Source organism: Vicugna pacos, chromosome 13 (assembly GCF_048564905.1).
Source record: "Vicugna pacos chromosome 13, VicPac4, whole genome shotgun sequence".
In the NCBI taxonomy this organism is placed as follows: domain Eukaryota; kingdom Metazoa; phylum Chordata; class Mammalia; order Artiodactyla; family Camelidae; genus Vicugna; species Vicugna pacos.
Window position 1 is genome coordinate 36,472,666 of NC_132999.1, and position 16,717 is coordinate 36,489,382.

The 16,717-nt window shown below is 45.0% G+C and overlaps 2 long non-coding RNA genes across 12 annotated transcripts in view; one reads left to right on the top strand and one right to left on the bottom strand.

Annotated features, from left to right (window-relative positions):
• LOC140700684 (uncharacterized) overlaps window positions 1–16,717 on the bottom strand; it is a 98,752-nt gene that overhangs the window by 15,751 nt on the left and 66,284 nt on the right. For all 3 annotated transcript variants that reach the window (XR_012079206.1, XR_012079207.1, XR_012079208.1), the window contains exon 6: window positions 668–789. This is a non-coding gene — a long non-coding RNA (uncharacterized lncRNA). The remainder of the gene's footprint in view (window positions 1–667; window positions 790–16,717) is intronic.
• LOC140700682 (uncharacterized) lies at window positions 3,458–16,294 on the top strand. 9 transcript variants are annotated; one of them, XR_012079192.1, is made up of 7 exons: window positions 3,458–4,090; window positions 7,296–7,433; window positions 7,589–7,784; window positions 8,116–8,171; window positions 9,461–11,690; window positions 15,142–15,480; window positions 16,106–16,294. It is a non-coding gene; the product is annotated as an uncharacterized lncRNA (long non-coding RNA). The 9 variants fall into 9 exon arrangements; XR_012079193.1 differs by lacking the exon at window positions 7,296–7,433 and having other exon boundaries at window positions 9,461–11,173; window positions 11,275–11,690; XR_012079194.1 differs by lacking the exon at window positions 7,296–7,433 and having other exon boundaries at window positions 9,461–11,173; window positions 11,476–11,690.

Here is a 16,717-nt window from a genome sequence, read left to right on the forward strand (position 1 = left end):
GACCCCAATACAGGATAATCAAGGCATTTTTAAAAGGTCTGAACCCATAACAGAGAAAACGGCAGAGAAACATTAGCGACCAAGAAAACTGAAGCCATGTTTAGAAGATGGAAAGCTGGCGGAAGAGGGTGGAGGAAACCACAACGTGCGAGCTGAGTGGACCCCTCTGAGCACAGAGCCCGCCTCCCAGAGCTCTGGGGGAGGTCAGGACTCTGAGACAGAGTGGGGTGTGATGCAGGGATCTGAAGTGGACACCGGGAGGGAGTCTGCGGGGAGCCCCATCCACACACGCCACCAGCCAGGCCTATAATGTCTCCCACACTGGAAGTTTACTCCTGGAGACATGGGCAAAGCCCAGGGCTCGGGGACACTAAGAGACGCGGTAGGGGTGAGGTGTGAGGCTGAAAACAATGAAAATCTGTGAAAGGAAGGCTGAACCCCTCACCCTCACCCTCACCCTCACCCTCACTCTCACATGCTGCATTTTAACCCTGGGTTTGAAGCTGGAGGGTTCCTTTCTGGAGAAATGAATCAGGTTGAAAGAAAAGACCCCCACATGGAACCAGGTGAAGATCTGGAAAGAGCGAGCCAGGGAACCTCCAGGCTGGTGAACACACGGAGGCTCCCAGAGAACTGCAGCCCGGGGAGGGCAGGGACTCCCCCATACCTTGCTCTCCGTGTCTCTTCCGTCTGGCTGATCCTCAGTGACACCTCAGTGGGTGAAGCCATGTGTTGCTGAGGTCACTCCTGCTCTTGGAACTTGACGATATTGAATGGAAGCCTGCAAACCTGGGAGACATTTTCATACAATGCAATGATGAACTAGATGAATTAGGAATGACTACGTGGGAATCTAGATGTGTGCTGGTATCTCATAACTGTTAAAGTCCTTTTGCTAAAAGGTATCCATGGTCAGTCACCAAGGGGTGACCTGTGATGTCATGGATTTGTCCTGGTTCCTGACACAGAGCTCCTAACTCCTCTGTAATTTCCTAAGTGATAGCGGTTGTAGGAGGGTCTTTGGTTCTAACCAGGCAGCTCTTAGCAGCCCCTGGATAGCTTCAGGATGGGGGCTGCTCCCCAGGAAGACCAAGCCTCGATTAGAAACTTGCAGCTTTCAGCCCTCCCCCCTAACCTCCAGGGAGGAAGGGCGTGAGACTGGGTTAGTCACCCATGGCCAATGATTTGATCAGTCATGCCTACATAGTGAAATCTCCATAAAACCTCTAGAGTGCAGGGTTTGGAGAGCTTCCAGGTGAGTGAACACATCAAGGTGCTGGGAGGGTGGCAGGCTGAAGAGGGCATGGAAGCTCCTGGCAACCCCTGACAACACATTTAATAATGTAGTTTGTCAAAATTTATCAGATTATTTTGCATGATTGCAGCAAGCAGGTCATTTTTCTGGTCCTGAACCACTGTGCAAAGTGACAACTACCTTATGTACTTTAGATGAACTGAATTACAAAGTAACCAGTGTCTCTTTTAGGGGGATGTTGGGAAGGAGGTGAAAGCAGAGGAAATGTAGTTGCTGTGTTTAAAGGAACAGACCTGCAGGAGCACATGACCAGTTTCAGAGCAAACAGCCTTGTGATGAAAAAGAATCAGAGACCTAATCTATAAGATAATTTACACTAGATCATAAAATTAAATTCACGTCTCTGCATATGAACTAACGTACTTTGGATGCTCTCCTCAAAATATCATACTCATGATCAGTAAATTTTTAAACTTTTGTCAATATAGTTAAAAAACTCTTACTGTTAAATGCATAAAGATACATCTCTGCTTACAGGGAAGCTGATGGGTTACAGTAATTACTCTCAAACTCAACCATAATCTCATTGAACATTCTGTTACCTCAAAACATTATAAAGTTAACTTCTGACAATATGTGCATAAAATGATTTTAAATGTTAATAAGAAGAGAATGATTATTAGGTACACATAAACATCTGTATATTATACGCAGAGAGAAAATATGCAGATGACTATAGTCCTTGTTTCTGTAGTTGGCCATGATGTGATATTTAATATCTATGGCTTTCTTCTTCAATCTTCCATTCCTTGTCCTCGGCCAGAACTTTGGTTTTTCTGGATGATTTGCCTACTTGAGTAACCCAAACTTTCATTACTGAAGGGTCCCAGTCATCAGTCATCCTGCCTATTTTTCGGTGCCTATAGTTTTGCATGAACCTTTATTATCAGGCATGGAATTACTAAGAATTGCCCCCAGGAGAATCCTGTGAGTTTTAAGCAGAGTTCTCCTTGCTTCAGTTGTGCAGAAGTATCCCCCAATTTCCTTTAGTAATTAGAATCTATCACTGCAGCCAGTAGATTGGCTCCTTACTGTGCCTGTTGGTTCAGTGGTGTAAGGAGCCCAACTAGCCAAATTGATGACTCATCTTGCAATTCAGTGGGACCATTGTTTTGTCCACCGGTGGAAACACTCCCTACTGGGGGACTAAGATCTCCAAGGGGGTAAATATTTGCAAATGATGCAATTGGCAAGGGCTTAATTTCCAGCATATACAAACAGCTCATACAACTCAATAACAAAAAAATCAAGAACACAATTGAAAAATGGGCAGAAGACCTAAACAAATATTTCTCCAACGAAAACATACAAATGGCCAATAGGCATGTGAAAAAATGCTCAGTGTTGCTAATTATCAGAGAAATGCAAATCAAAACTACAGTGAGGTATCACCTCACACCAGATAGAATGGCCATCATTAAAATCTCCATAGATGATAAATGCTAGAGAGGATATGGAGAAAAGGGAACCCTCCTACACTCTTGGTGGGAATATAGTTTGGTGTAGCCATTATGGAAAACAGTATGGAGATTCCTTAAAAAAACTGAAAATACGGGGGTGGGGATAGCTCAAGTGGTAGAGCACATGCTTAGCATGCCCCAGGTCCTGGGTTCAATCCTCGGTACCTCCTCTAAAAATAAATAAATAAATAAAAGTTCTAGTTGTACCTGCTTTTTCACTCACTGCCTGTCTAGATAGTTCCCTGTCTGGTCTTCAGTAGCCATATTGGTAAAACGGACATAATGTCTTTTCTCTGATTACTCATTCTCATGGAGTGATATAAATGATGTGAAAGGGCTTTAGAAAATGTAGTAAGTTCAATAGGTGGGGGCACTGACTTCTCACTGACTTACTCTGGCCATTCCTGCTTCAGAGCCGTTCTCCTAGGTCCCAACCCCCACTCTATCCTAGCTCTTTGATCAATGCTGCCTCCTGAGGGGCAAAACTATTTGTTAGCCCAAAAACAGGGAATACTATTAGACTCCATTTCTTCTCTTTGCCATGTCCCATGACCATTTTTCAACCTAGAAACCGGGATCATGGCTCTGGTTGGTGGGGCCTTCTCATTGGCTGCAAAGGGAGAGGTATGTACACTTCATAATGGGCATTTTGACATGCGGTGATGCGAGCGGTTGTATGTGAATAACTGCCGAAGCATGTGTGAGTTTCTGCCAGTTTCTCATTTTCACAAGATGAGGAACTAGAGACTTGCCTTTGGAAAAAATGTCAAGAAAGCTACCTCGAATTTCTGCATCTCATCCCCGGCCTCCACCTCCTCCTTCTGTTCCTTCTCGCTCTCATCGTTCAACCCACCTTCCTCCCCTGGCTTCTCAGTCTTTTAACCGGCAGCCTGCTCCCCAGCCCCGCCCACCTCTTGCACCCTTGCGCCCTACCCATTTCCCTTCTCTGAGTGGTGCCGTCCCTTCCTGCCACCGTACCTTAAGGAATTCCACGCTCAGCTCTTTCTCTGCTCCTCGCAGACCATCCACTCGCTGCCCCAATCATCTGGCTCCCCTTTCCTATCATCCCTTTAACGGTGCCCCTACTCCTCCTCCTCGCCCTCGTTTCTAGTCCCTTGGACTCTAGTCTGGCCAGGACTCCAGCCACTCCCAACAAGACCTGGTGATTCACAAATCTCATCCTGGGGAGACAGTATCCCTGCTACTAGGACGGCTCTGGTGCCGTTCAGAATTGCCAGGATTGTGGAGTCCCAGAGGCCTTACCTGGTGGACCGAGAGAATTCAAGATGATAGCCAAACAACATTCAGCCTGAAGGTAAGCGCAGTTCCTCTTTTCTATGATGGCGTTTTCAGCCACGACCAGATCCTGGGTATCTTACCACTAACTATACTTTTCCTTCATCCTCATCTTATCCATCCTCTTCAGATGCTGATCAAAATCCTAGCAGATACTTTTGGGGAAACTTGACCAAGGGCCAAGAAGAGCCAAGAACTTGTAGGAACGATTTCCCTATCAGATGTCAGAACTTATTACAAAAATTACAGTAGTGAAGATAGTGCAGTACTGATGCAAACATAGACAGACAAATGGCATGGCATCGAGTCCAGAAAGAGATTCATACATGTATGAACACTTGATTTAAGACAAAAGTCTCCTAGAAGAAAAGTGAGGATAGGACTGTCTTTTCAATAAGCTGGTTGGGGTCAATTGGATACTCATAAGGGAACAAAATTAAGCTGGATTCCTACCTCATAGTACACTCAAAAATCAACTTCAGGTGCAACATAGACCTAAAATGAAAGGGTGAAAACATAACCTCTCTAGAAAATGTGTCCTGGTTGTGCTTGGCTATTAACCACTTCAGATGTTCTATTAAGTGTCACATTTGTGCTAGATTTTAAGCACTTGTATGACAACACTATAAAATGTCTCCATAGTTTTTAGAATGAAATATTGAAATGATCATTTGAATATATTGCATTAAATAAAATATTTTTGAAGTTAATTTTTTCTGTTTCTTTTGGCTCTTTTTGATACTACAACATTTTAAATTGTGGCTTGCTTCATCTTTTTGGACTACTTTGATCAAGAAGGTAATGTAAAAAATATTTCACAATATCAAATTAGGAAAATGTCTCATGTGGCATTTAGAAGGCACGAATCAGAAAAGGAAAGACTAATACATTTGATCGTATGTAATTTTAAAAATACACTCTTAAGTGTGTTTTAAGTTATCAAAAAGACACTAAGACTAAAAAGACAAAGTCATACAGTGGGAAAATTAATTTGCAGCACGTACAACTCTCAAACGGCTTACATCATTAATATATGGAGAACTCCAACAAATTGATAAAGAAAAGACAAGTAATCCAGAAGAAAAATAGAAAAATTTGGAACAGTCACTTCACAAAAGAGTTTCTGAGTGACTAATAAACATCCAAAAAAGTTGGTCAATCTCACTAGTCAACCGAAAATGCAAACTTAACAGCATAATGAGATGCCACTAAACACTAAATTACAGAATGGCTGTAATAAAGACAAACAATGCCAAGAGCTGGCAAAGTAGTGGAGCAGTCGAACCCTAGTAGTAGAGTAAATCAGTTCCACTATTATGGAAAACATTTTGATACCATCTACAGAAACTGAACCGTAGGCATTCCCTATAATCTGTCAGTTCCACTAAGTATATATCCAACAAAATGTTTGCCCGTGTGCACCAAGGGACATCTACAACAATGTTCATACTGCATTGTTTTAATAGTCTAGTGAAACAATCCAATGCTCATTAGTAGTAAAGTTAGTGATTAAAATGTGGTATCATCACAAAAGGGAACACCACAGTAATAAAAAGTAATAAAACCATGTCTATATGCAACAGCATAGATGGATTTCACAAACAAAATGTTGAGCAAAAGAAGCAAAAAGAAAGCATGCATACCATAGGATTCCATTTATAGAATGTGAAAAATCAGCCAAGGAGTCTTTAGTGTTAGGAGTCAGGACAGCTGTTACCGTTCAGAGAACGGAGAAAATAGTGTTTGGGAATGGACATGAGAGAGGCTTCTGGCATGTTATCAATATTCTACTTCTTGGCTTTTGTGATGGTGACAAATGTGTACTCTGTGATAAATCAGGGTGAGCTATACATTTCGGAGAAGAGCACTTTTCTGCATAGTATGATGTCTCACCATAAAAAGTTTTTGTTTTGTTTTGTTTTGTTTTTTAAATACGAATGCTTATCAAGAATCTCTAATTTGGAACTATGGGTCTGACGAGTTATGGTGCCAGGAGGGAGGTGCAAGGATCTCCCATAAAGAAGGCAGCCGCTCTCCCCTTTTACGTTCCTCCCCATTTGCCAAATGTACACAGGGGGTCATATGGCTTTTCTCTTTTACTCATTAATATGGTGAAATAGTATTTCCAAACCTTCATTCACCCTTGCATCTGACAAACTTCATTTGGTCATGGTGTATTATTCTTTTAATATATTACTGGATATTATTTTCTAATACTGAGTTAAGAAGTTTTGCATCTATATTCATGAAGGATATTTACCTTTAGATTTCCTTTTTTAATGATCTGACTTGTTTCAGTGTCAAGGTAATGCTGACCTCATAAAATGAACTGGGAAATGTTCCTTTTTGTAATATTTTGTCTGGTTTTAGTATCAATATAATGTCGATCTTATTAAATGAGTTGGAAAATGTTCCCTCCACTTCTGTTTTCTGAAACAATGTAGTATTGGTATTTTCTTCATTACATGTTTGAAAAACCATCTGGGCCTGGAATGCATATTGTGGGATGTTACAAATTCCACTTTTAAATACATATAAAGCCATCATTTTTCTTTTTTGCATGTCTAGGAATGTATATCTTCACAGAAGATATACATCCTATTCATCCATATTGTCAAACTTCTTGACAAAGTTCTTGATATTTCCCTATCACCCATTCAGTGTACACAGGACTTGCAGTCGTATCCTACTACTATTCATCATATGTGTCAATTTGTTACTGAGTCCAAGCTTGTAGTGCTCACTGCATGACAGGCCAATAAACCAAGAGACAAGTTGTTGGTGCAAGGAATGTGACTTCATTCAGAAAGTCAGCAGACCTAGAAGATGGTGGACTAGTGTCCCAAAGAACTGTCTTATGCAAGTCAGAATTCAGGCTTCTTTAATACTAAAGGAGAAGGGATGGGGTTGGTTCTAACAAACTTCTTGGTGTCAGAATCCTTTGTTCTTGTAGCTGTCCATGTAGATCAGTTCATAGTGTTGATGTAAATTCTCTGTTCTGCAACTTCTAATCTCTCTATGAATGGAAAAGTGTTATACTTTTAAAGGTCAGAGCCGTGACAATTGGCTGTCTATATATTGCAGCCAATAGGCAACGTTCTTAACTTAGAGCAAAAGCAGTAGAATACAAAGGTTAAAGTAAAAGAAACAGACCCAATGTGGTGTCAGACTTGTTCTTCCCTACTACAAGTTTGTTACTGAACCTAACTTGGGTCTTCTTACAGCAAAGCCAATCTAACGATGCCTGGTTGTGGTGAAGGAAAGTACAGTGTTTACAGCAGGGCACCCAACATGGCGCCAAGCAAGGAGAATATTCACAAGATCCAAACTCCTCGATGGCTTTCGGGGAGGAGTTTTTAAAGGCAAGATGAGGGAGAGAATCACAGGGTGCTTTATCAGCTTGTGGACATTCTTCTGGTTGGTTAGTGAGAGAACCTGGGGGTATTTTGTTTAATCCCTCAATAATTCAAGTTCATGCCAATGTGAATGCTATTTTATTTTTCACTCTATTTTCTAGTTGATTTCCCTGCTAGCTGGGTCTCTGCACTTGATCCTAACTGAGAGAGTACCCAGAGATTTCAAGAAGAATCTGCAACGTCGGATGCTGGATGAGAAGCTAGAGGGCCAGGGCCACTATGTTTTTCACTCTCCAGTATTTCCCAGTGCATAGTTGTGGAGTTTAGAAGTCCCCTGATGGCCTGCAAGAACCCAAGGTAAGCAGGAACTAGCTCTAGGGAGCCACTGGGCTGGCCTGACTGAGCTGGGCTGGGCTGTAGTATGTTCAGAGCCCAGGTCCAAGGCAACTGGAAGACAGAATAATGTGGAGCTGGAGTGGAGGGAAGTGAAAGAAATTCCATCCCTCTTTCTCCTGAGCCTCCACCTAGCCCTACCTCTAGCCCTGTGTAGAGCTGGGGCTGCAGCACCACTGGCCCAAGCTAAAGAAGGCTCAATGTGGCAGAGGACAAATTCTGTCTTGCTAGTTTTCCCAAAGCTAACCGTGCGGCTCCTCAGCTAATTGATAGTTCCTGTTCTTCTCATCCTTAGGAAGGTACTGAAGACTTCAGGAGGCTGTTTGATTCTTTCTAGGCAAAGTGACCCAGGTAAGTAACAAAGGTACTGCTCTAGCTCAGCCGGGTGTGATGAAATCTGCATTTCTGCATGATGTAAGGGTTTACGTAATAATGTAAGCAGAAGGAAGTCACAGTGCCGTCTAGTGGGAAGGCCGTTCAGCCAGCAAACATTCACCAAAAGCCTACATACGTATACACATTGTGGCCGACAGGACAATTCAGAGACGGACTACTTAGATTTCTTGTTCTCAAGGAACTGATTTATATTCAAATAAGCTTAGTAAAGTATTCTAGGACTACAGATTTGGGGTAGAACATGGCACAAAGGAAAATTAGACTAGAGGCTGTAGAGTCCAGAAAGGTTTTTGAAAGATTACATGTGATTTCATTGAAAACATTGGGTAGGTGTTCCCCAGACAGACTACAGGGGAAGGAGCCTTCCAGGCTAAGGAGGAGGAACAGCAGGAGCTAAAAGCAAGAAGTCATGAAGTCACTTGCTGGGCTCAGGAAACTGCAGACATGACAGCCCAACTGACACGTTCTAACTGTGTCCCCAGACCTAAACACACACGAACACACTATCCTGCATGGATGGATAGATGGGTGGGTGGATGGATGGGTGGGTGGATGATGGATGGGGGAATGGGGAGGTGGGGGGGTGGATGGGTGGGTGGAGGGAGGGAGGGAGGGGGGGACGGAGTACACCGCAGGGAAGAGCACAGCCTCTGGAGTCAGTGTTTAGGTGCTTCCTAACGCTGTGGCGGCCCTCTCCCTTTAGGCCAGGCCTACTTTTTTCTCTTTTAATGTTAAATTAAATTATATGAAGTATGTAGGGTAGTCAACTTCACAGACAAAGGAAAACAGTGGCTGCCAAGGACAAGGCAGGAAGTGACAACGGGGAGTTGTTGATTTTAGGCATAGAAGCATCCTGGCAACTGCTTTCATTCAACGTGAATATGATGCACACTACTGAACTGTATACTTAAAAAGGATTCAGATGGTAAATTCTATGTCATACATACTTCACCACAATTCAAAATAATTTAACAAATAAAGTTCCTAAGGCACTTTTAGGGTTAGGAAAGGGTTACTATCACATGGGGGATATGGAATAAAATGTCTTCTGAGATGGCTGGTGCCACGGGACAGGACAGTGCCTCTCCGATTGTGAGGTCCTTGAAGGTCCTATTCCTTGGCGCCCAGCACAATGCCTGACATGTGACAGACACTCAGGAAATGGGTGTCTGGCCTCGGGCGGGTCTTAGAGAGGCCAGGAAGAGAGTTTTTTAATGTGAGCCTGTGATGCTGTTTCCCTCTAGTTCACACAATCACCAGAAAGCCCGTGTCCTGGCATGATAACCTGGAGGAACCTGCAGGTGGTAAGTCCAGGACTGAGAATGCCACTGAGACAGAGCACAGAGGGGCAGCTGGCTGGGAGACCTCTCAGGGTCGTGTCTCCTTGGGGAAAGCTCAGTCCTCTGATCGTCTGAAAACTGGACTCATAGGAATGAAGCTCACAAGAGGCTGACGCAGTCAAACGAACTGCCAGTTTATTCACCGTCCAGGCAAAAAACAGGTTCCTAATGGCCCTGACGTTGTGCTCATTCATCCATCCAACGCTTAGCTGTTACAAGCACAGGTTCTGGGATCCTACTGACTGAGTTCAAATCTGGCTCTGTGACTTGGGCAAGTCTTTCAACCTCTCGGAGCCTATCTCTTAGGGACATTGTGAGGATTAAACAGAACACGGCAAGTGCTTAGAACAGTATCTGGTGCCTGGTGACGAGGACATGTTATTTTCATCGTTACCACGTGATCGTCACTAGGGTGGGGCTGGGGAGCTCACACTACAGTCAAGGAGACAGACAAGCAAATACACAGGTGAACAGGAAGCAGGCTTGGGATGGCAGCAACGTGGAAGACAGATGCCCCAGTCAGGCAGTGGAGTTCTGGGAAGTCTTCCTGGAGGAGGCGATGTCAGGGCGAGGTGGAGCACGGCAGGTGTAGCAGAATGGGGAAGGACATTCCGAGTTATATGGGAAAGCACAGAAGTGAGAGGCACCGGCATGGCCCAAGCACTGGGAGTCGTTTGGCATGGCTGTGATGCACGGGCGGACGGGGGCCATGTCTGGGAGTGAGGGAGTGGAGATAGTTGATGGGAAGCCTGATCCTTCTGGCAAGCTCTCCTCCTCCCCCTCTACCTTCTTAGAGTGGAGTTTGATAGAGAAGGAGGTAGGATTTATGTAAGAGGACAGGGTGGGAAGTGGGGGGTGGGCAGGAGGAGGGAGGACCTCCTAGCATCGTACAGACAAGTGAACAGACTAACAGAGCTCAGTCCAAGGAAGTGGGTTGTTACCTGAATGAAGACACCGGCCCGGCTAGAGTTGAAGGGTAGGAGCTGGGGCCTCGCAGCAATAAGGAAAATTGCAGGGGGTGAGGGTCTTGAACACCAGGCAGGAGTTCATCACCAGCCGCCTTATATTCAGGACAAGCTCAGCCCAGTGCCAGGTCCTTCATTCACATTCCTTCGTTCCATTCTCAGGCATCTTTTCCTTCCATTTGACAGATGAGCAAAGTGAGGCCCAGAGAAGTTAAACCACCTGTCAAGCTAGTAGTGGAAGGGCCAGGAATGGCTGACTACAAGCCAGCTTCTTCCCCTTGTCAGACTGCCTCTCTCAAATCGAGACTTGATAGGGTGGATTGAAAATGGAACGAAGCCCTTAAGCCGAGGAGTTCCAAATATACCTGGTGTTGGCAGCCATACTTATTTCAACTCAGAAGGACTTGAGCTCACTTCTTACAGCCCAGCTCCTCACCCTCTCTGTGCAGCCCCATTGCCCAAACTCGCTCGTGCCCCGGGACATTTGCTCTTGCTGCCTGTGGGGGCTTTTTGTCTGCCTCTCTCAGGATTAGCTCCTGCATGGCATCCAGAGAGTCCTCCCCTCACCATGCTGAGAATCCAGCCCTGCCTCCACCTGCCCCTTTGTCTACCCCACCTCTTTAGAGTTTGCATCGCTGTCTGCCACCATCAGGTTTGTTTTTCTACTTGAATATTATGTCCCCTGTCCTCTCACCTGGACCACACCTCCAGGAGAGCAGGGACCATGTCTGTCTCACTCTGCTCTACCTCCAGGGCTCAAACAGTGCCTGCCACAGAGTTTGTGCTCAACAAATGTTTGTGGAGAGATGAGTGGAGGAACCAGACACCTGTGCTGCGGGCTCTGAGGCCGGTGCTCTCCCTCGAAGGGAGGACGTGGCAGAGTCAGGGGCACAGGATCTCCCGTTGGTCCCAAAGCCTGCCTCCTTCATAACTCATGTCTCATCTCCCGGCCAGGTTCCTAAATCTTATTCACCATGCCGCCCAGGGACCAAGGAAGAAATACCCAGAGACACAGGCTGAAAGCCAAGAAATTGGATGGGCCTCTGAGCCCTTGGTAAATGTGGCTCCTTCACCTAGGAGCTCAGAGGAAATCCAGCTGGTGGCTAAGAGGGCAGGGTTTGGAGCCTGGGCTTGAACTCTGGCCACGACGTACCAGGTGTGTGAGCCTGGTAAGTGACTGAGCTCTTTTGTGACTAAGTTTTCTCCTAGTAGAAAGGAGATATTACAGCACTTGTAAGATTTTTCTGAGGATTAAATAAGATGTTTTGTAAGGTGCTTAGGGCAGTGTCTGGCACATGATGAATGCTGGGCTAGGAGTGGATTAAGCAAAGCTTGTTGATGACAGAGTTTGCTCTTCCAGGCGTTAGTAGGGTGGTCTGAGCCGTGTGTCTAAGTTCTGTCCCCTCCTCTGCAAAATGGTTATGATAGTACAGTGCCTCCCACGTTGATCAGAAGGGAACCACTAAGTGCAAGAAGCCTGGGAAATGCGATCGTTTTTTGTGTGTTAACTTTTTAATAAATTGACGAGTAGTTGATTTACAATGTTGTGTTAGTTCCAGTTAGTTCCAGGTGTACAGCACAGAGCTTCAGTTATTTTTTCCAATCATATTCATTACGGGTTATTGTAAGATATTGAATATAATCCTGTGCTATACAGAAAATCCTTGCTGCTTATCTATTTTGTGTATAGTAGTTTGTGTCTGCGAATCCCAAACTCCTAATTTATCCCTTCCTGCCTCCCTTTCCCCTTTGGTATCCATAAACTTGGCTTCTATGTGTGTGAGTCTGTTTCTACTTCATATATAGACTCATTTGTATTACTTTTTAGATTCCACATGTAAGTGATGTCTGTAGTATTTGTCTTTCTCTGACTTACTTGACTAAGAATACTGCTCTCTAGGGACACCCATCTTGTTGCAAATGGCATCTTTCATTCCTTTTGAATGTTTCATCATATACATGTACCACATCTTCTTTAGCCAGGCGTCTGTTGCTGGGCCCTCGGGTTGTTTCTACATCTTGGCTATTGCAAATAGTGCTGCTATGAACACTGGGGTTCACGTATCTTTTCGAATTGAAGTTTTTGTCCTTTTGGATGCATCCCCAGGAGAGGGATTGCTGGATCATGTGGTAGCTCTGTTTTTAGTTTTTAAAGAAACCTCCACACGGTTTTCCATGATGGCTGCACCAATTTACATTCCCACCAGCAGTGGAAGAGGGTTCCCCTTTCTCATACCCTCTCCAGCATTGACTATTTGTAGACCATTTGACGTTAGCCATTCTGACTGGTGTGAGGTGATACCTCAGTGTAGTTTTGATTTGCATTTCTCTGATAATTAGCAATGTTGAACATCTTTTCATGAGCCTGGTGACCATCTGTATGTCTGCTTTGGATAAATGTCTATTTTGCTCCCCTGCCCACTGTTTGATTGGATTGTTTGGGGGTTTTGTTGTTACTGTTATTGAGTCGTATGAGCTGTTTGTACATTTTGGAGATTAAGCCTTGGTCAGCTGCATCATTTTTATTTGCAATTATTCCCCCCCCCCATAGGTTATCTTTTCTTTTAGTTTATGTGCAGAAGCTTTTAAGTGTGATTAAGTCCCGCTGTTTGTTTTTACTTCCCTTAGTTCTTCTCAGGTTTTAGCTTGTTCCTTCATCTGGAATACGTTCCTCTCTTGCCTGTTGTATTGCTATTTGTATTTTGATGTATCTGGTAGGTTAGTTATGTTTCCCTGCCTTGGAGAAGTGGCCCTCTGATGTCCTATGCATCTCAGCAGCACACTCCCCTCTCATCACCCAAGCTATGTACTCTAGGGGTCCACCCGCTAAGGGCTGCATGCTGTGTAAGGCTGTGTGAGTCCTCGGGTAGGCTTGGTTGGCCCCTGGTCCAACTGGTTGCCAGGCCCTGCCTTGTGTGGAGGCTGCTGGCTGCTGTTTGTTGGCACCAGGTCACAATGGGTGACTCCAGAACCCCAGGGAGCCCCACCATTAGAGGTAGCTTGCTGGTAGGGGGGTCATGGTCCAGAGACTCTGGGGTTGTTGCCCATGCACTGGTGGGTGAAGTCACTTCCTGGGCTTATTCCCTCCTGTTTGGGCTCAGGCTTTGGTAGACCGGAGAGCTCTGTTTCATTATTTGTTCTTTCAGGGATTCAGCTTGTTCTTTAATTGGGAGTAGTTTCTCTGCCCTTTCACTTTACTTTTCAGTCTGCAAATCTAGGAGACCAGTACTGTGGTCTGGGGGCAGTGTTTTTATGTGGGAGGATCCCTGTGTAGACTGAGTGGATCCAGTGTTTTTGGTGTGGGGGCTGGTTTTGGTATGGATGCCAACCACATCTTTCCCTGGGGTGTGCTGGCCATTATCCCCCTGATAAGAGCTGTGGCTGGTGTTAACATCTAGAGCCTGTGCAGGATGCAAGGTAGGGCTTCCTCTCTGCTCCACAGCTGTCACCACCCTGTCGGGGGTGGGGTCTGCTCCCAGCTGAAGCCCTGAAGGCTGGGATCAGTTAGGCTCCATTGCCCTTGACTGTGTGCCCTACTCTAAGGGAGGTCATTGCTGAAGCAAGTGAGGCCTACAGAGTTACTACATGATCCAGCAATCCCACTCCTGGGCATGTATCTGGAGGAGACTCTAATTTGAAAAGATACATGCACCCCAATGTTCATAGCAGCACTTTTTATAATAGCCAAGATATGGAAGCAACGTAAATGCCAGTCGACAGATAAATAAAGATGTGGTTTATACACACATGGAATATTACTCAGCTACAAAAAATAAAATAATGCCATTTGCAGCCAGATGGATGGACCTAGAGATTATCATCCAAGTAAAGTAAGTCAGATAAAGACAAATATGATATTACTTATATGTGAGAGCTAAAAATGATACAAATGAACTTATTTACAAAAAAGAAACAGCCTCAGAGACATAGAAACAAACTTATGGTTACCAAAGAGGAAAGTGGGGAGACAGATAAATTAGGGGCTTGCAATGAACAGTTAGACGCTAATATATATAAAATAGATTTTTTTTAAAAAAACAAAACAAGATCCTACTGTAGAGTAAGGGAACTTTGTTCTCTGAAGAAGAATATATATATTTATATATATATATATATATATACACACACACACACACACACACACACACACACACACACACACACGTACTTATATATATATTTGAATCACCCTGCTGTACACTAGAAACTAACACAACATTGTAAACCAACTATACTTGAATTTAAAAGAAACTATACTTCAGTTTAAGAAATAAGTATCAGGGTTGTATTATACAATGTGATACATATGAAACTAACACTGCTATATGTTAGATATGGAAGTTGTTGAGAGTAAATCCTAAGAGTTCTCATCACAAGGGAAATTTTTTTCTATTTAACTTTGCATCTATATGAGATGATTAATGTTCACTAAAATTGTTATAATAATTTCATGATCTTAGTCAAATCATTATGCTGTACACATTACATTTACACAGTGTTGCGTGTCAATTCTATCAAAAAAACTAGAATAAATAAATCATCCAATTTAGATAATTAAGCAATTTAGAAGAATGTTATAAAGCACAAAGAAGTAGCACACTACTCTCTATTTTCTCAAAGAGAAAAGGCCTGGCTCCCACAGGTACGAAGTGTGCACGTGGAAATGCAGTATCTGTGACCAGCGCATCTCATGGCAACCCACCAGCGGTGACAGGAAGGAGACGGGAGACCGGCTTGGACGGCCCTGCCCTGCTCAGACCGTCCTGAATCCCACTGCAGATAACTGACTGCCTGGGACCCCAGATCACTCATCACGGTGGAGTTGCAGAGGATCTGGAAATATACCAAACCTGTTCGTCACTATAAACCTGGGGACAGTGCCATCAAACGGCACTAGGAGCAAAGAAAACGAAGCACACGCAGAAAATGTTGGTCCCAGGGACTGTGCGACCATAAGAGGTAATTAAGCTGGACTTTCAGGGTGATGTAACTGGAGGCAGAAGAGTCTTGCTTAGCCCCAACTTAACTTAGGGTTCCTGCCCCCTAGCAGGACCTCGCCCCGCACAGGCAGAGAACCCCAACCCCAATACTGGGAATCTCGGGAAGCCACACTCAGTGAATACCCCTCAGCCTCTGGTCTCCTGGTGACGTTTGCTGAAGTGCATCCTTGAAGCTAATTGCACGGTGAGGTTTACACGTGAGGGGGCTCACTTGTACTCAGTTCCCTGTGTAAGCACTTCAACAACAGCAGATACGTACTGAGTCCCAGGTGTGTGCTGGACACTGCTCCAGGTGCTGGGGACACAGACGCAGCATTTACCCTCATGCAGCTTCCCTGCCAGTCGGGGAAACAGTTCACAAGCCTCCACCACAGGCCGTGGGAAAGGCAGTGCAGCGACTCTGCAAAGGTTATTCTCACACCATCCGGCAAGTCTTTTGATGCAAATGTCACTTTCATTTCACAAACAGGCTTTAGCAAGGAAAGGCACCAGGGGCCGCACATCAGGAGACCGGGGCCACAGTCAAGTCCAGGTCCCTCCCCCTTCCCACAGCTTCATTCTGCCGCCCGCATCCTCCCCTCTAGGTCAGCCCGGAACGCGAAGACCGCAGGCTGAACCACTTCACGGTCTACAGCGGCATCACTCTGTACAAGGCCAAACTGTGGAGCTTGGGAGAAGAGGGCCGCCACCAGGAGTGTTCCAGCAGCGCTGTCAGCCCGCCTCTCATGGCCAAAGTGTGTGCTGCCGGTTAATAAAGATGACGCGAAAGCCTCGGTCTGGCTTTTCCTCTCCTGAGTCTCCCGTTTCTCCCTTCTGCCCAAGGCCACTGGTGCCCATCCTTAATCTTATAAACTAGTGGGACACTTCTGCTTAAAGAGGGCAAACTAAGGCCTACGATCTCCCCTCTGCCTTCCAGACCCCAATACAGGATAATCAAGGCATTTTTAAAAGGTCTGAACCCATAACAGAGAAAACGGCAGAGAAACATTAGCGACCAAGAAAACTGAAGCCATGTTTAGAAGATGGAAAGCTGGCGGAAGAGGGTGGAGGAAACCACAACGTGCGAGCTGAGTGGACCCCTCTGAGCACAGAGCCCGCCTCCCAGAGCTCTGGGGGAGGTCAGGACTCTGAGACAGAGTGGGGTGTGATGCAGGGATCTGAAGTGGACACCGGGAGGGAGTCTGCGGGGAGCCCCA